Source organism: Herpailurus yagouaroundi, unplaced genomic scaffold (genome assembly GCF_014898765.1).
Source record: "Herpailurus yagouaroundi ecotype Mexico unplaced genomic scaffold, PumYag 166, whole genome shotgun sequence".
Lineage (NCBI taxonomy): Eukaryota > Metazoa > Chordata > Mammalia > Carnivora > Felidae > Herpailurus > Herpailurus yagouaroundi.
In genome coordinates, this window is record NW_024412407.1 from 262,242 (window position 1) to 283,010 (window position 20,769).

The 20,769-nt window shown below is 35.8% G+C and overlaps 1 long non-coding RNA gene across 1 annotated transcript; it reads right to left on the reverse strand.

The window, feature by feature from the left end:
• Positions 1–1,886: 1,886 nt before the first annotated feature.
• LOC121039037 (uncharacterized) lies at positions 1,887–19,731 on the reverse strand. Its single transcript, XR_005794595.1, has 3 exons — positions 19,587–19,731; positions 17,909–17,912; positions 1,887–1,925 (listed from the first exon to the last, which is right to left on the reverse strand). It is a non-coding gene; the product is annotated as an uncharacterized LOC121039037 (long non-coding RNA).
• Between the last annotated feature and the right edge of the window lie 1,038 nt (positions 19,732–20,769).

Here is a 20,769-nt window from a genome sequence, read left to right on the forward strand (position 1 = left end):
TATTAATAAACTCCTTTAATATACTGTATATAATGTAACTGGCAATAAGGCAGCAGAGGAAAGGGTCTATATCTGCAGGCAGCCTGACCTAGAATGAAGCAAAGCATTGCTAAGCTTACTCTTGTATGGAAAAGCAAAGGACTGTCCATAGGAGCTTGGAAGTGACCAAAAAAAAACAAAAAAAACAAAAAAACACTAGTGCCAGTTGTGGGCACCTTCCAGTGTTCTGAAAAATCACGATTTCTGCCAAACATTGCGGCCTGAGACCAAAAATCTGAGCATGGGAGATGATCACCCACAATCCCACAGACGCAGAGAAAGAGAGAATCCCCTTTATACTAAACATGAATGAGATTTTGAGATTTTGTCCATGGAATTTTGTTCAAATACACTTCATCTTTAATATGTTTATCATAATGTAATAACAGAAAACAAATTATTTTATTTTTCATTATGTTTATAGGTTGTGGTGATTAAATGGGCAAAATATTATTAAAAATCACCTAGCTCATGTCCTGACACTGAGGAACCATATAGTAATAGTTGCTATCACTTTACTAATAACTGATAAGCTTTGATAAAATTCACGGTATTGTCACTTAATTAATTAATCTTATTAAAAGACTATCTAAATACTGTTGCAAATGCTAAGTTACTCTTTATCTCAAATCAAATATTGTAGGTCCTAGAAGCACAGATCTTATTTTGATAAATGGCTGTTTGTAATTTTCTACCCTGAGATGTTCATAGTTTTCTAAGTTAGTACTTTAATTCAAATATTAAAATATATGTTATATCATTTTATTTCCAAAATAAGCACTAGAGAGCTTTTTTTCAGATGGTTCCTTCACACCAGATATGGCATATGGTTCTCCATCTTAAAAACATAATGAATAATAATAATAAGTAATCTTATCCTGTCTTTTGTTTTTCTCTAGGTATCACCCTGTCTATCTCTTCCCCTTCATGAGCAAACTTCTCCCACATGTTGCTGCCACTGGTTTCTTTTTTTCTTTTTCTTTTCAATATATGAAGTTTATTGTCGAATTGGTTTCCATACAACACCCAGTGCTCATCCCAAAAGGTGCCCTCCTCAATACCCATCACCCACCCTCTCCTCCCTCCCACCCCCCATCAACCCTTAGTTTGCTCTCAGTTCTCAACAGTCTCTTATGCTTTGGCTCTCTCCCACTCTAACCTCTTTTTTTTTTTTTTCCCTTCCCCTCCCCCATGGGTTCCTGTTAAGTTTCTCAGGATCCACATAAGAGTGAAACCATATGGTATCTGTCTTTCTCTGTATGGCTTATTTCACTTAGCATCACACTCTCCAGTTCCATCCACGTTGCTACAAAAGGCCATATTTCATTTTTTCTCATTGCCACGTAGTATTCCATAGTGTATATACACCACAATTTCTTTATCCATTCATCAGTTGATGGACATTTAGGCTCTTTCCATAATTTGGCTATTGTTGAGAGTGCTGCTATGAACATTGGGGTACAAGTGCCCCTATGCATCAGTACTCCTGTGTCCCTTGGATAAATTCCTAGCAGTGCTATTGCTGGCTCATAGGGTAGGTCTATTTTTAATTTTCTGAGGAACCTCCACACTGCTTTCCAGAATGCTGCCACTGGTTTCTTTCACTTTTTTATTTCTATTTACCCATAAATAACTTCAGTCTGTTTCATGCTCTTAACTGTCTTTCCCTTGCTGTGCAGAAACGTTTTTATTTGATGTAGTCCCACTTGTTTATTTTTGCCTTTCTTGCCTGTGCTCCAAAAATCATTAAGACCAATTTCAAAGAGGGATATTATTTAGCCATAAAAAAATAAAGAAATACTGCCAATTGTGACAACATGGATGGACTCGGAGGGCATTAGGCTAAGTCAAATAAGTCAGAAACAGAAGGATATATACCATATGATCTCAGTTATGTGGAGCCTAAAAAAAATTGAACTGGAAACAGAGAGTAGAATGAGTTGGGGAGTGGGAGAAATGGATAGATGTTGATCAAAGAGTAAAAGCTTTCAGTTATAAGATGAATAAGTTTGGGGATATAATGTATATAGCATGATGGTATTAGTTAATAATACTGCATTGTATACTCGAACTTTGCTAAGACAACATATCCTAAGCTTTGTCATCACACTCAAAATTATAACAATGCATGGTGATTTAGGTGTTCATTATCCTAATTGTGAAAATTATTTCACAATTATATGTATATTATATGTAATTGTCATGTGTAAACTTTAAATATGTAAAATTCTATTTTCCAATTATATCTCCATAAAACTAGAAACAAAATTTAAAAATGTGTTATGTTTGAAAATAAAAATTCTCAGAATGAATGAGTTTTTCCACTTCTTGAGGAAGTGCAGAAAACACATTGTTCACGTTTCTGACAAATTATTTTAATTAGAAGCATTCAAAATTAGGAATTGCCCTGTTAAGGTCTATTTATTTATGTTGTTAATTTCCACATAGATAATTAAGTGAAAGCCATCTGTGGTGTTAATGGAGCTTCTTTGTCCCTGCACTGTGCCTACAATATCACAAAGACCTGAACAGTCACTGTCCATTGGAGGAGCTTAAAGAAGATTACCATGGCAAACATTCACAAATCCAATAATTAGTTCAATTGCGTAATGGAAATCCATTAGAAACTTTTCATTTTACACATTGAAACTTAACTGATGTAACTAACAGTAATAGATTCTCTCTGGAAAATGTGTTCAAAAAATGAAAACGAAATTTACATCGAATGTTCATTGTTGTTTCTGAAGAAATCCCTCTTGAGAGAAATCTAATTAAACTGTGCAGTGAATACAATCCCTTCGGTCTTTAGTCAGAATAAAAATACTGCCTATTCCACCACCAGTTTGGAATTGTAGAAAGTCTGGAAGACCAACAGGGAAAAGAAAATTCACCTTATGGTTCTAGGTATGTTCCCCTATTCATAATTTCCTGTAAAATTACACTGAGGTTGTGGAAAGAAGATTCTGTTAGTTTTGGTTTCCATGGATTTTGCCTGCCTAATCATTTGATTATTTTTTTCAAATCTAAATGAGTAACTTCATGTACGCAAATAGATACATGGCTGGAAATATATTCCCTTCTGAACCCTTAATTATGGCTTGAAGAAAAGTGTGGAATTCAGAACCTAAATATAGCACTTTTGTATTTTACTCTCTACGCTTAAGTTTTGTGTAACTTTTTCAATAGAATATCTTCCCATATTGCTTACATATACCCTGTGTATAGGATTAGAATATCAATAAGATAAAAACAAAAATTAGATTATATAATTTAAAGCCATTGTTTTCTTTTAATTTTTGTGAAAACACCACAAGATCTAGACAACAAAATCAGGAAGAAAACTGCATCTATTTTAATTGGGCATTTATTTAGAAATATTTATCAAAATAAATCCAAATGTTTAGGTTCTCATGTAGGACCATTGATCCTACGAGAGCTCCTTTGCTGGGGTTTGATAGGCAACCATGGTGGTCTGGATTCCCTTCAGGATTACCTGTCCTCTCTGTTGTCTCCACAGATGTCTGGCTCTGAGCCTACAATGAGTGGAAATCAGTCCCTCTGCACCAAATTCACATTTGTGGCTTTTTCCTCTCTAGCAGAGTTACAGCCTGTGCTCTTCGTTGTGTTCTTACTCATCTACTTGTTTACTGTGGGAGGAAACCTCATCATCATCTCCCTGATCTGGGTCTCCACTTCCTTACACACTCCCATGTATTTCTTCCTGGTTAACCTCTCCTTCCTGGAGATGTGCTACATCACCAGTGTGGTGCCTCAGATGCTGGTGCATCTGCTGATGGAGACCAAGACTATAAGTGTGGGTGGTTGTGCAGCTCAGATGTACACATTTGCCATCTTGGGACTGACAGAATGCTCCCTGCTAGCAGCCATGGCTTATGATCGCTTTGTAGCTATTTGTTACCCGCTGCGTTATACACTCTTGATGAGCCCTCGCATGTGTTTGATATTGGCTACAGCGTCTTGGACCACTGGGGTGGTGGTGGAGTCAGCCCAGATCACCTGGATCTTCAGTCTTCCCTTCTGCGGAACAGGAAAGATTCAGCACTTTTTCTGTGACATCATGCCTGTAATGAAACTGGCTTGTGTTGATACCTCCCACAATAGGATTGTGATGTTTGTTCTCTCCATGATCTTCATCATGACTCCCTGTTTGCTCATCTTGTGCTCCTACCTGCGAATTCTTGTAACCATCTTGAGAATCCCTTCAGCAGCTGGCAGACACAGAGCTTTCTCCACTTGTTCATCTCATATCTTGGTTGTTTCTCTGTTCTATGGCACTGCCTTGTTCACTTATATCCAACCAAAGACGGTACACACTCCAGAAACAGACAAAGCAACTGCACTCATGTACACAGTGGTCACCCCTGCTCTGAATCCTGTTATCTATACCTTGAGGAACAAGGAAGTAAAGGAAGCCTTTCAAAGGGTAACACAGAGGAATCCTCTTAGACAAATGGCCTAACCCAGCCATAGTGGATGAAACATATACTAATATACAGATAAGTTAGTTACCCAAGGTTTTATGATGCATCTACCAATATACATTGTCCTTAAAGTATTTGTACCATCCAACTGGGAAACACTTATGAATGTTTTACATTTTTTCAATGTGTTTAAGCAAAAGGGAACTATGTAGTAGGGTCTTCAAATTATTTATCTTTCGTTCACAAGCATTTCCTTTGTCCTGGACACTATTCATTTTTTCCTTCTCCATAAGTAGTAGGATTAAGCTTGGTATCCTTTACACCACTTTACTGAGGAACTGAAATATTATTGTGGAGAATGTTAAATATGAATAGGAAGCAATTAGTAGCTTTTTAGTGTCAAACATAGGCTGTTAGGATTTAAGTTCTTAAGTGGAATACACTCCCTAATTACTTAGCTCTCTATACCTAAAAATCATGCATCTTAAATTATAAATTGTTCATAAATACTGTTGAGTGATATACACTACAACACAACTCTAAGTATTTAAGGTAAGTGTTTAAAATGTCTACCTTGTAAATCCAGTGGAACCCTGATTCTTTATTCAAAACTAGATTCTTCCCTTGCTCTTATTCACTTAGTGTTTGGTTTTTCATATGAATCAAGTTTTAGAAAAACTTCTTCCTGTGTGACATTCATTCTTGTTACTCCCATTGTAAGCCTTATTTAAATGTATATGTTTGAATATAATTTCCTTTAGGAGCTGACCTTTATCCTAGCTAATTAATTATATTATTTTTGACCCGGAATAATCAAGAACAGAACTTCCAAAATAAATAACTTTTAAACAAAAGCTGGTTTCTTATGGCAACTTTGGAGAAGTGAGGTGACCAAAATAATTTAAATGTTCAGTAATATTCTGTAGAAATTAGAGTTAACATTTTATTTTTATCTTAGTGTTTTCACCCTGTAGTCAAATCTTAATACCAGTGCAAGGAATTTGTTTGGAAGGACTCAGAAGTGAGAAAATGATACAGGCAAGGGAAGACAGCCACTAAATTGCCCATTATTATGCCAGGTACCATAAAAGGCCACTAAAATTTATTCTTACAAGGGAAATAGTGTAAAGCACAATCCTAAAATGTATTGACATATAGGCCTGTGTACATATACACCTATCATACACATTGATTGAAGGTTGATCTTAGGGAGCATTAACTCTGACAGTAATACTTAGCTGCTAACTGTTGCAAACTTCTGGAAATGCCCTCAAGAACAGTGATTTGGATTTGTGACATCTGGAAAGTATCTGGCATTGGATCTTAAGATGGCAAGTTGGAGGGATATAAGAGGTAAGACTGTCAGTGAAATCTACCCATTTATTTTCCAGAAGCATTTGAGATACTTGTATTTGTGATAGTAAAGAAGGTAAAGTATATGTGTGAATTGGAATGAATATAAAATAAGAATTTTATATTTCAGTAATTATATTTCTGTGTTGTATTTTCTGGCTCTGTTTGTAGAATGGTAGTTCCTCAAAGGCTGGTGCTAGAGCTATACATCACATTTCTGATATATAACATACTCATAATTAGGGATGATAAACATATTAAAGATGAAGTGTATTTGAACAAAATTCCATGGACAAAATCCCCAAATCTCATTAATGTTTAGTATAAAGGGGATGCTTTGTATTGGAAGATACATAAGGAGTTACTCAAGTTCTCCTAGCCAGTGAGCCTGCATATCCAAAGCAACAGTAGTAGTAAGAAACAAAAGGGGCCTGGAAGCATTGTTCAGCCCACAAGAAAGGTTGATTTTCTTTTTCTTTTTAACATAATTGGGGTATTTAAACCTAAATGCAAACCACGTGGTGTCACATTACCTTGTATAAAACATAAAATATTCATAATTGTGGGTGTTCTGATGAACACACACTTAATATCTCATTGTATCTTTTGTTTTTCACTCCTAGAACTAAGTGGATGCAAATAGGGAAAGAAATAGTAAACATGACTAATTATATTCAGCCTAAGTAATGGATCATGGGAAATGTTTCATTGGGTAATTTTGAAAAATAGTCACACTTAAACACTACTGTGTGAATATGTTCTTGGAACTTGTACCTAGAGTCTTTCATCATTAATATGCTTATAATAATGTAATAACAGAAAAACAAATTATTTTCTTTTTGATTATGTTTCTAGGTTGTGGTGATTAAATGGGTAAAACATTATTAAAAATCACTTAGCTTGTGTCCTGACACTGAGGAACCATATAGTAATAGTTGCTATCACTATCAATTAAAATAGCATTTGTGAAGTAAGTTAAGTCCTGTGGACATAAATACACAGTTTCAGCTTTCAAGTACTGAGAAATGGTGTGTTCTTGTTTTAATGGCTGTTGTGATTACTTAACCATATTGTCTTCTCATAGCAAATCTCCAGTACTCTTATCATCCATGCTCAAGAAAAGACAAGTACAAAATACTTGAAGGAGACAGAAAGGGAAGCAGCTAAATTTGATAACCAAGAATTCATTTCACATTGCAGGATGTGATAAAACTGATCCCTGTGTCATCATTCACTCATCCTCTCAGTTACCTTACATTCACTATTTTGGGGAAAAAAAGATTCCATAATGTGTGTGGGGGGGCTAATGATAAAAATATGACACTGTTATGGAAAGTGTTTCCTGTTTATCTTACTTTTAAATTGTGGTCGTCTTCCCCCCACCCGATCATCTTGTCTTCCCCTGTATTGAATACACAGTATATTGTTTTGCCCACATTATTATTCTAGTCAAATTATCACCCAGGTCCTAAGCTTTAGAGTTGTGGTGATCAGAACCTGGATGGTTATCAATCGAATTACAGCTGGAAAGGATACATCTGGGTATTTTAAACTCAGAAACTAACTGTCACTACAAGTAGAAGCTGAACAAACATGTTTTATCTCCTGTGACTGAATAACGTGAATGTGTGGTGTCTCCTGTTGAGAGTGTTTGTGGTTGTACATGGGATACTGTGGTAACATTAGGTGAAAGAAACTTCAGAAGAGAGGAATGACTGAAGGCTTTATGGGCACTGTAATAGCAGAGCCTCGCCCTCTTCAAAGGTATCTCTTAGTTGTCTCTGAGGTACATAATGTTTACTTCACATATGCACCTCCCAACATACCGTAAGTCCAACAGCTGCCAGTCATTACAGAGTGTCTGATCCCTTTTATTGTTTTGCTCTTTTCAAATACTCACTGCCCTGAAAAACCACTTAGAGAGGATTTGCTGTTGCTATTTATTACCAAAGTATTAAGAAATCAATCCATGTTTACACCAGAAGTAAAGTTTCTCAACCTCTAGTTCCCCAAAATCAGAACGCTTAATTTTCAGGAAAAGACACAACAAAAATTTCTTTACTAAACTTGTGTGGCATTTTATTTCTTGAATTCAAAGCAGTTTACCCCCAAGTCAAAAGTTTAAAGAATATTTTCCACACACACCACAAAAGATAAATCAATGCTGACTATTGGTTTAGAAAACTGTGGAGAGGTTCCAAAAAAGCAACCTCAAAAAATACCCTATTGTAAAAAGTATGAAAGGAAAAAGATGTGTATACATCCTTAAAGTAATAGAAAGTTATGGACACTAATGAGATGCTTTCCAGTACATGCCTACTTTTCTGAGACTTGCCCAGAACTCAGTCCCCTGACGTTAAGATAATTTGACATCACTTCCAAAGCCAAAACTAATTTTAAGTACCAAAAATCTTTAGTTTGTACCTTTACAGACCTCCAAAATGATAAAACCTGATATTACACTTAACATTCTATGTTTTTAAGATATTAAACATTTTTAAACGTGTGCCTGGGTGGCTCAGTGAGTTGAGTGTCTGACTTTTGATTTTGGCTCAGGTCGTGATCCCAGGGTCATGGGATTGAGCCCCGAGTTGGGCTCCACACTGAGTGTGGTGTCTGCTTAAGATTCTCTCTTTCTCTTCCTCTGCCCCCTCCCCCACTTTTGCACTCTCTCTCTAATTAAATTCTTTTTTGTTAATTTTAAATCATGCAAAAAAGTTCATATTATATTCACTGTAACTATTGTTTTAAATATGCGATAGGCATGGAGTGGTGATTTTTCCATTTGCTTAATAATTTCAGATGAGGACAAAGCTGAAGGCAAGAGGCACTTGAAATTCTAAATAAGACTGCAAATGGATCAATAATAATTAGGTTTATTAAAAAAGCAGAAAGACCTAAATGTAGGACAGGAAATCATCAAAATACTACAGGAGAAAACAGACAACAACCCCTTTGACCTTGGCCACAGAACTTCTTATTAGACTTGTCTCTGGAGGCAAGGGAAACAAAAACAAAAATGAAAAAATGAACTATTGGGACCTCATCAAGATTAAAAAAAAAAAACAAAAAACCACTTCTGCACAGCAAAGGAAACAATCAACATAACTAAAAGGCAACCGATGGAATGGGAGAAAATATTTTCAAATGGCATATCAGATAAAAGGTTAGTATCCACAATCTATAAGGAACTCATCAAACTCAACACCCAAAATACAAATAATCCAGTGAGGAAATGGGCAAAAGACTTAAATACACTTTTCCAAAGAAGACATCCAGATGGCTAACAGATACATGAAAAGATGCTCAACATCACTCATCATCAGGGAAATACAAAGCAAAACCACAACGAGATACCACCTCACACCTGTCAGAATGGCTAAAATCAACAACTCAGGAAACAAGGCAATGTTATGGAGAAATGCTGGTGGGAATGCAAACTGGTGCAGCCACTCTGGAAAACAGTATGGAGTTTCCTCAAAAAGTTAAAAATAGAGCTCCCCTATGACCCAGAAATTTTACTACTCGGAATTTATCCAAAGCATATAAAAATGCTGACTTGAAAGGACACATGCACTCCAATGTTTATAGCAGCGCTATCAACAATAGCCAATTTATGGAAAGAGCCCAAATGTCCATCAACTGATAAATGGATAAAGAAGATATGGCATATATATACAATAGAATAGTACACAGCAATCAAAAAGAATGAAATCTTGCTATTTGCAACAACATGGATGGAACTAGAATGTATTATGCTAAGCGAAATAAGCCAGTCAGAGAAAGACAACTATCATATGATTTCACTCATATGTGGAATTTAAAGAACAAAACAGATGAACATAGGAAAAAGGAAGGAAAAATAAGATAAAAACAGAGAGGGAGGCAAACTGTAAGAGACTCTTTAATACAGAGAACAAACTAAGGGTTGTTGAGGGTGCTGGGTGGGGGCATGGGCTAAATGGGTGATGGGCATTAAGGAGCACTTTTTGGGATGAGCACTGAGTGTTATATGTAAGTGATGAATCACTAAATTCTACTCCTGAAACCATTTTTACACTATATGTTAACTAACTTGGATATAAAAAATAAAAGTAGGAAGTCACCCCCCACCACCTCCCTGTGTATAAGGAAGGCTGAGGAGGGTGTGAGGCAGTGAAACTGTTACACTTGTAAAACAGCCAGGTTCATGAGATTTTTCTACTTCTTCTCACACTACACGGCAAACAAAAGCAGCAAGTCCACCAAATTACAGAAAACAGCCTATGTCTTAAAAAGTGAAACTGGACTGTAGTTCTCCATTTGGATGCTTGCTGGGATGTAGCACCTATGCATCCGAGCGAGGCCTCACATGACAAAACGTTTCAGATATATTTTGCTTGTATCCACTGGAGTTTGGGGGATTGTGTAAACATAAAGGCGAGAATCATTTCTTATCCAGTTAATATTGTTATTTTGGGGTTCGCTGTAGGAATCTTTAAAGGCAGCGTTTGACAGGAATGGAGTAGAGAAAAAAATAAACAACTTAGGTACAAATCTAACAAAATATGTGTAAGATCTATATGAGGAAAGCTATAAAACTCTGATGGAAGAAATCAAAGAACTGAACAAAAGGAAACGTAATAGCTTTGTACGTATCAGCAACATAACTAACTACATAATCAACTATAGGCTATCACTGCCTGGGCCTCACGTTTGTAAAGACATTTGCCCTTTTCCTCTTTCTCATCCCTGACTTACCAACCCAAGGTCTACAAACCGCTGGGCACTGGCTTGGTTTTTAATTAAATGAAATGAAAGATTTAAAATTCCATTGCACTAAATGTTAATCCCTAAAAGATAACTGGACGTTATAGAAACTGACTGAAATAGTTCAGGAATACAAAGGGGGAAATCAAAACAGCAAGGTTAAACAGTGATTGGAAAAAGGTACAACCATTTCATGGTTGTGTTCCTAAAGACTTGAGCATTCTAGTACAAATGTCTTATTTCTTTATGTGAAAGTCAGTTACACATAGTGTGTATGTTGTATTCCGGCTTAAGTGGATTGGAATGACTAGAATGATCTATCCACACATTATTTCCCAAGTAGGAGAACTTATCAAAAACAATGAACACCTTATTAATGTTAAATTGATAATTTCCTTTATAATTAATGTGCCGATCTGTAAATTCATGAAATAAAACGTACACAGAACTTATTCACTTTATTTTTAGAGTCTTCCTTTTTCAATACTCTTAAAAATTTCCAACTCTTTTAGTAAGAAAGTCTCTGATGCATACTAGAAATATTAAACCCAAACTTTACTTTTTTTTTATAATATTTTTTTTTCAACGTTTTTTATTTATTTTTGGGACAGAGAGAGACAGAGCATGAACGGGGGAGGGGCAGAGAGAGAGGGAGACACAGAATCGGAAACAGGCTCCAGGCTCAGAGCCATCAGCCCAGAGCCCGACGCGGGGCTCGAACTCACGGAGCGCGAGATCGTGACCTGGCTGAAGTCGGACGCTTAACCGACTGCGCCACCCAGGCGCCCCCCAAACTTTACTTTTTAGAAGATGGAGATATTTGTCTTTCTGAGAGCACAGATTAAGAAACATCTCTATTAGAAGAATCCACCATTTTAAAGCAATGGGAAATGAATAGACAAAAAACAGGTGTTGGGCATACCTGAAACTGTAAAACTGTGGTTGGAGGAAAGAAATCTGTTCTAAACACATTTCATTATGTTTTTGTTCTTTCATCCTTTATTAGTGCTAACATGTAAGAGACATTTTTTGAATTTTTAATCTCCTTAGCAACCAATGACACTTTGCCTTGTTTCGTTTCAGAAACACATCTTACCCATTCTCAAACCACACGTTAGCACCACATAACACAGGTGGGCATGTGGCCAAGGCCTCACTCATAGAAGAGAGTGGTTCAAAGTTTGATGACCCAGTAAGGTCCAATCAAACTAACTTTTAAGGTTTTACTTAAGCAAACAAGAAAGTGATATCTTTTCCATTGGACTTGAACTTGGGAATATATAACTCTGGAGCTCCTGAGGACTGTAGCACAAGGAAAGAGAATAATTTGGTTGTAATGTCAATGAGAGGAAAACACTGCTCAGAGCTGCATAAATCTTGAGTCAGGACAACATAGGCTAGTGAATCCAGTTTTCATAATGTGCTACAATTTTCTATTGCATGAGACAATAATGCCCTCTCTCTCTTTTATCATTTTTTACATTATTTCAAGATGAGGTATTCCCTGCCAGTAACTCAAAAATCCTCAATGATTCAAAAGCCATTTTAACATTTTAACTCATGTTCTAGAGACTTAGACTTAGCTACGTTTTTACTCTTTTTACTTTTCTAGGAAAGATAAGCTATTGTTGTACATTCTAGCTTGACATAACTTTATATGGTGAAAATGTTCAATGGTCTTCCCTACAAATTTCATGAATTAAAATTTTTTTTAATGTTTATTCATTTTTGAGAGACAGAGAGAGACGGAGCATGTGCGGGGGAGGGCAGAGAGAGAGGGAGACACAGAATCCAAAGCAGGCTCCAGGCTCTGAGCTGTCAGCCCAGAGCCTGCCGTGGGGCTCTAACTCATGAACCTTGAGATCATGACCTGAACCAAAGTTGGACGCTCAACCGACTGAGCCACTCAGGCACCCCCACAAATTTCATGAATTAAAATATATTTTAATAATTCTATTAATCAAACAAATCTAGCATGCACATAGCCTTTAAGAGTAATTCCAGAATGATGCAAATGTGTTCAATAAATATCATTCAAATCTTATAGAACAAATAATTTGGAGTCATCCATTTGTTTGGCAGATTGTGTCTGAACGTATGTCATGTCTGGACATTTTTACACTTCAAAAAAACCTGACACTTTGTGACACTTTAGCTCTTAAGACATATGCAATTTTATTAAAACTATTATATTTATTACAATTATTTAAAATTTACCCAAAGAAATATTATCATTCCCTTCCTTGCTCCTTCACTCTGTTTTATGTATACATCAAATGAAGAACATGTCACATATGACTCATTTTTTGTCACTGAACTCTATTATTCTGTAAAGCACTTATAACTCCCTGGCATCTCTCTCCACAAAAACGTACAAGCTGCTTGAGAGCAGAGATGACTACTGTCATGGCCATCAATGATTTCCAATAAAGAAGTCCAAAGATGATACCTCCACCCTTCAGGGAGGACCTAGAAAGCATTAAATAGTTTAAATAAATACATTATTGATAATATCATTCAATTTTAAATGTTACCAGATTTGAAAGACCCAGATGAAGTAAAAGAGCAAATTCATAGGGGTGGACAGAATTGCTGTTTGGCCACAACAAGGTTCAACTGAAGCCATTAGAGAAGCTGAATATATACAAGATAAAGTCATTATCATTACCGTTTAAAGAACTCTTACAAGAGGCTTAATTTATTCTCAAATATGGAAAGCATAAAGTTAAAACCAATGAGAGGAAGTCGCAGGAAAGCACCTTTCTGCTCAGTATAAAGAAAATCTTTCTAAGAAGCATAGCTTTTTGAAAATGAAATGGACTGCTTGAAAAAAATATGAAATTCTCAGTTGTCAAAAATATTCAAGTGTATTCTAATTGATAATTGATTTAGGAAGCATATAGAAAGGATTTTGAATATCGTTAGGTTAAATTACTTAACGCACATCTATGACATAAGAAAGCACAACACATTCTTCATTTGAAAGTATTAAACACTAAAAGCAGGTGCCTAAAATTTAAATCTCCATTGTCTTCCTTCTTCCTAACCCCCATCCTCTATCTTTAGGTAGAATATGGTTTCCAATCTTTTGGAGGGTTATTTGTATGCATGAATGCTGTAAAATAGACAAGTAAAATCAAACATCTCTTTAAGAAAAATTTCTATTCCATAATCTTCTGAGAACCTATCATCAAATTCTTATTTAACTAAAAATAAGAAGAAGAATATCTATCCACTTTAAGGAAAGCTTTAAAATTTTGAAAGCTTTAGAACACTACATCTCTTACTTAGAATAAGAAACCCCTATCTCTAAGTGACAAAAGGTCTGGGAAACATGAAAGAAACATTTGAATTATAGCTTAATTACTTAGTGTCTGGGATTAGCCTCAAACAGAAGGTATAAAATGTTTTATTTTGGGCCAAAATTTAACATAGTTAGTATGTTGTTACTTCCTAAGTCAGTAGCCAGTTAGGATATACTTAACTAGTTTTGTTAAATGAGAACTTTGCTTTTTTTTTTTAATTGTTTAAATTTTTTTTATTTATTTTTGATACAGAGAGAGATAGAGCATGAACAGGGGAGGGTCAGAGAGAGAGGGAGACACAGAATCTGAAGCAGGCTCCAGGCTCTGAGCTGTCAGCACAGAGCCTGACGCAGGGCTCGAACTCACGGACCATGAGATCATGACCTGAGCTGAAGTCGGACGCTCAACCGACTGAGCCACCCAGGCACCCCAGAGAACTTTGTATTTTTGAAGGCAGTCCACTTTGCATTGTTTTGGGTAAATTACAGACTCATTATTCTCACCATTTTACTCGCTTCTTTCATATTTATCATTTTACTCATCACAGTCAGGGAATTTCTACCTGTAATTATCTTCCAGTGTTATCCCTAACTCTTGGTGGGGTACAGGAGAAAAACTCTTTTAAGGTGACTGAGTATAATAGATGTCTTTGAGAAGACTTGAATAAAAATATTTTTGGTAGCCATTTCTCAAATCCTGTGCATATACTTAATTGTTATTACAACTTGTGATGTGATTTTGATATTTAATTGATATCAAGTATTAGGAGCATTAATGTTGAGATGATTCATTATTCTGTTTTGTGACTGCTCTGGTTAAAAGGACTAGGTGAAAATAGTGCATCATACTCAACATAGTTTCTAATGTAGTTCAAAGCAACTACTCAGTCTAACCAATCAAACAATAACCCTGAGTTTATATATATATATATATATATATATATATATATATATATGAAAAATATATACATATTATATAAAGGTTATATATATATATATAATATATGTATATAAACGCTTGAAGTGATTAGAAATAATAATAGTATATTAATTGAGGGAGGTAAAGATTGTAACATGTTTGACTAATGGAAATCTCTTTTTTGAACTTTCTGTAAAAATTTTGCATCATCTCAAAAGAAATTGTTTAATTATACCTTGCCATCCAGAGTTATTTAAAAAATTATTTTTTAATGTTTATTTATGTTTGAGAGACAGAGAGAGACAGTATGAGTGGGGGAGGGGCAGAGAGAGAGGGAGACACAGAATCTGAAGCAGGCTCCAGGCTCCAAGCTGTCAGCACAGAGCCCAATGCGGGGCTCGAACTCACGAACTGTGAGATCATGACCTGAGCGAAGTCGCACGCTTAATCAACTGAGCCACCCAGGTGCCCCAGATCCATAGTTATTTTAAAAGAAAAAAATATATTTAAACTTTCAAGAAATTGGGTAAAATGTCATTTTACATGTATGTACTAGAAGAGAAACTGTGGTTCAAATTTGTCTATACATAAGGGAAACCATTTTAGAAAAAGAGCTTTAATTTTTTCACACTTATTTTAGGTTATGTTTTTTAAACCTGATGAATAACATAAGATTACTATTTCCACTGAAGGAATAATAAATATAAATAAATTCTAAACTAACTTCCAGATATTAGGAACGTAAAATGAGTTTAAACTGGAAGCTATAAATTGTACCTTCAAATAGACTGTTGTTGTTGTTTTTAATATATGGTCAAGGGTAAATATAATTTCTCATGGAAAGAAGTCAGAAAATAGTGTTTGCATATATATATTTTTTTTAACATGTGGACTCTGTGGGAACTACTCTGCTAATATGGGCATCTACCTAAAAGATTCTTGTGAGTGCATTGTGTGTGCTGGGTCTGTGTGTGTATGACAAGTATGAAAATTTAAGGGAAACAGTTGTCTCTGACTCTATTTTTTTTAACATTTAATGTATCATTTAAAACTATTTCAAGCTTGAGTTGCCTAGTAATCATCTATTCAGGGATTTCCTAAGGTTCTTTCTAATTTAGTTCTTTGACTAAATTCACTTTTAAATAAGGTCCAATGAGACTGATTAAAATCAAGAGTTGTTTTACATGAGCTTTATTTAAGATGATTCATAGCAGGATACAAAAGTTTCACTCCACCAGTGGGAATCATCTGGTTGCCCTGGTGTAACCCACAGCTAATTATGCCAAAACAAGATCAATTTGTCTGAGGAAGTTTGAGGAATTATCTACCTCACGCCCCAGTTGTATCTTGAGGCAATTGTATCTTGAGACCAGTGGGGTCCCATCTTCTTATTAACCTTTTTAAAGGTATGATTCTTTCTCTCATAGGTATGTCTCTAACTGGTACATTTAACTGTGAAAATGGAGTATTATTTTAGGCATCCAGTGGGAATCACAGTATTTGGAAAGCATCAGAGTAAACTGATTCCAAAATGGTACCCTGAGGATAACTTCATCTTAAATTTAAAATAATTTATATAAATATTCTCCAAGGGTAAATATGATTAATGGCAACAATAGAGAAGTGCTATATGAGTTTATGATTGGTCTCCAGGGTTTGATGAACTAAAAATGTAAATTTCTTTTGACTATAAACCCCAGAAGGTGCATTAAACACTCTAGGTGAAAAGGGTATCTTAAAGGGATTTTGTCCCCTCACATAATTAAGATGAGACAGTCCTTAAAAAAGAGGAAAGAAAGAAAGAAAGAAAGAAGAATCAAAACAAGTTAATCAGAAAATTTCCCCATCAATTATACAAAAATCTCAGAATTAAAAGGAAAAAACTCTAGTTATCATGAATTATTTTTATCTAATCTCTAATCTAAATATAGGTAAATTATTGTGGAAAAAATAAGAATTTGGAATTAGGAGAATTGGATTCTAGTAGTGATTGGTACCAAAAAGAAGTGTGCACATGGGCTGGCTAACCATTTTACTTTTCAGGTATTTCTCATTTAAAATCCTTAAGAATTCCAGCCTTATATCACAGACTTTTTTAAAGACTGAATTAAAAACTCCATGAAAACTACTGCATACACAACTTCCTGTTCTATTCCCTAGGCTGAAATATATTCAATTCAAAACACCAGATGCCTACCATATTTTAGGGAAAATAAAACAAACATCTAAACAGGAGATTTGTTGATTTTTTAAATTATTCATTTTAATTTCACAATCCTACTTGCCAAACACAATTTATCATTATTGAGTCTTCAAAAATTTTCATGCTTTTATTTCTTAGTTAATCCACAATAGGAAAATAGTAATTTAATTAGAAATCCATAATAATTATAATAACACATCTAGAAAAATCTCCAAATAGCTAGAGCTAAATAACATCTAAAAATTTATGAATCAAAGAGGCACCTAAGTGGCTCAGTTGGTTGAGCACCTGACTCTTGATTTTGGCTCAGGTCATGATCTCACTATTCCCGACTTGGAGCCCTGCAAGGGACTCTGTGCTGGCAGTGCAGAACCTGCTTGGGATTCTCTCTCTCCCTCTCCCTCTGGTCCTCCCTCTTTTTCCCCCCTCCCCTGCCCATGTACATACTCACTCTCTGGAGTGCTCTTTCTCTCTAAAAATAAATAAAAGAAACTTAAAAAAATACACGAATCAGGGTGCCTGGGTGGTTCAGTTAGTTAAACATCCAACTCTTAAATTCAGCTCAGGATATCATGGTTCAAGAGTTTGAGCCCCACATCAGGCTCTGTGCTGACAGCATGGAGCCTGCTTGAGATTCTCCCTTTCCCTCTCTGCCCCTCCCTGTTCATGCTCTCTCTCCCTCTGTCTCTCAAAATAAATAAATAAATAAATAAATAAATAAATAAACAAACATTTTTTTTTTCAACGTTTATTTATTTTTGGGACAGAGAGAGACAGAGCATGAACAGGGGAGGGGCAGAGAGAGAGGGAGACACAGAATCGGAAACAGGCTCCAGGCTCCGAGCCATCAGCCCAGAGCCCGACGCGGGGCTCGAACTCACGGACCGCGAGATCGTGACCTGGCTGAAGTTGGACACTTAACCGACTGCGCCACCCAGGCGCCCCTAAACAAACATTTTAAAAATACATGAATCAAAGTGGAATTAAAAAACGAAAAAAATCTGAGCTGAATGATTTTACACTAAATGATACTAGGGAAAAAATAACTAAAATGAAGCTAAAGCTATATTGAATTTGTCAATTATTTATTGATATTTGTTTGATAGGACACCAACGGCATAGAGAACAAAAGAAAATACAGGCAAAAAAAGGCTTAATGAAAATTAAAAAATTTTTTGCTTCAAAAGACAACAGAATAAAAATGCAATTCCCAGAATGGATGAGAATACTTTCAAGTTACATATTTGTAAGTGACTAGTACTCAGAATATATAGAGAATTCCTAAAATTCAACAACAAAAAGCAAAAAAATAAGACTCAAAATTGGGCAAGGAAATTAATAGACATTTCTGCAAAGATGATATACAAATAACAATCACATGTGGGGCACCTGGGTGGCTCAGTTGGTTGGGCGACTGACTTCGGCTTGGGTCATGATCTCTTGGTTTGTGAGTTTGAGCCCCACGTGAGGCTCTGTGCTAACAGCTCAGAGCCTGGAACCTGCTTCGGATTCTGTCTCCCCTGTCTCTGCTTCTCCCCTGCTCACACTGTGTCTCTCTGTCTCTCAAAAATGAATAAACATTTTAAAAAAAAAATCACATGGAAAGATGCTCACCATCACTAATCATTAGGGAAATGCATATCAAATCTACAGTGAGATATCACTTCACACCAATTAGGATGGCTACTATTTAAAAAGAAAAGAGGGGCACCTGGGTGGCTCAGTCGGTTAAGCATTCAACTCGGGCTCAGGTCACGATCTAATGGTTTGTGGGTTCGAGCCCCGCGTTGGGCTCTGTGCTGTCGGCTCGGAGCCTGGAGCTTGCCTCAGATTCTGTGCCTCCCTCTCTCTCTGCCCCTCCCTGACTCACACTCTTTTTCTCTATCTCAAAGATAAATAAATATTTTAAAATTATAAAAATAAATAAATAAATAGAAAGAAAGAAAGAAAGCATGGGTGAGGATGTGGAGAAATTGGAACCTTGTACACTTTTGGGGAGAATGTAAAGCTGTATAGCTGGAGAAACAGTACAGATGGCCCCCAATTTATGACGGTTCAACTTGCTATTTTTTGACTTTACAACTGTGCAAAAGCAATGTGCATTCAGTAGAAATGGTACGTTGAATTTTGATCTTTTCCCGGGCTAGGGGGATGTGGTATGATATTCGCTCAAGATGCTGGGCAGCAGCAGTGAGCTGTAGCTCTCAGTCAGCCATAGTAACATGAAAGGGATACCAATCAATACCATTACATCAATTCTGTACCTCTACAACCACCTGTTTTCACTTTTGGTACAATATACAATAAACTACATGATATATTCAACACTATTATGAAATAGGCTTTGTGTTCATTGATTTTGTCCAACGGTAGGCTAATGTAAGTGTTCTGAGCACATTTAAGGTAGGCTGGGCTAAGCTATGATGTTCAGTAGATTAGGTACATTAAATGCACTTCTGACTTATGTTATTTTTGACTTATGATAGGTTTATCATAATATAACCCCATCATAAGTTGAGGAAGATCTGCATAGTGGATTCTTCAAAATATTAAAAATAAAACTGTCATCAGATCGACCAATTCCACCTCTAGGTACATACTCAAAATAATTAAAAGCAGGATCTCAAAGTGATATTTGTACACCCACGTTTGTAGCAGCATAATTCACAGTAGCTAAAACATGGAAGCAATCCAGGTGCCCATCAATTTATGAATGGATAAGCAAAATATGATATATATAAACAACAGAATATTGTTCAGCCTTAAAAAGGAAGGAAATTCTGACATATGCTACAACATACATTTACTTTGAAGGCATTTTTTAAGTGACATAAGCCAGGCACCAAACAAAAAGACAAAATCTGTATGATTCCACTTATATGAAGTAGTTAAAGTAGTCAAAATCATAGAGATAGAAAGTAATAGAATGGTGTTTGCCAAAACCTGGGAGATAGGAGGAGAAGACTAGCTATGGATTGGGAAAAAAATATTTGAAAAACATTTATCTATTAGAAGTTATCTACAACACATAAAAACCTCTTATAACTCAAAAATTAAAGGCAAAAAAAAAGTAGGCAAAAACTTTAACAGAAACATTACCAGACAAGCTATATGAATGTTAATCAAATGAAAAGAGCCTTAATATGACTAGTTATCAGGGTAATGCTAGTTAAGTCAATACATACCCATGAGAATGACTGAAGTTAAAAACACTGAGAATACCAAGTGTTGATAGGATTTGGAGCAAATTGAACTTTCACACATTGCTGGTAAGTAAATGCAAAATGTGTGGCTCCTTTGTAACCAGTATGGAGTATCATTAAAATCAAATATACACTTTCTAAATCAATAATCACCCCAATTATTTTATTAAAGGAAATGAAAATTTATATCATCACAAAGTTATGTATATGATTGTTAATAGCAGCCTTACCATAAGAGTTTAAAAAAAGGAAATAGGTGCTCCTGGGAGGCTCAGTCGGTTGAATGTCTGACTTTGGCTCATGTCGTGATCTCGCAGTTAGTGCGTTTGAGCCCCGTGTCAGGCTGGTGCTGACAGCTCAGAACCTGAAGCCTACCTCAGATTTTGTGTCTCCCTCTCTCTCTGTCCCTCCCCTGCTCATTTTGTCTCTCTCTCCTTCTCAAAAATAAATAAACATAAAAAAAAGGAAGTAAACCAAATTCAGGTTCAATAGGTAATGGATAAATTGCAATACATCTATGTAATAAAAATACTACTAAGCAATGAAAAGAGCAAGCT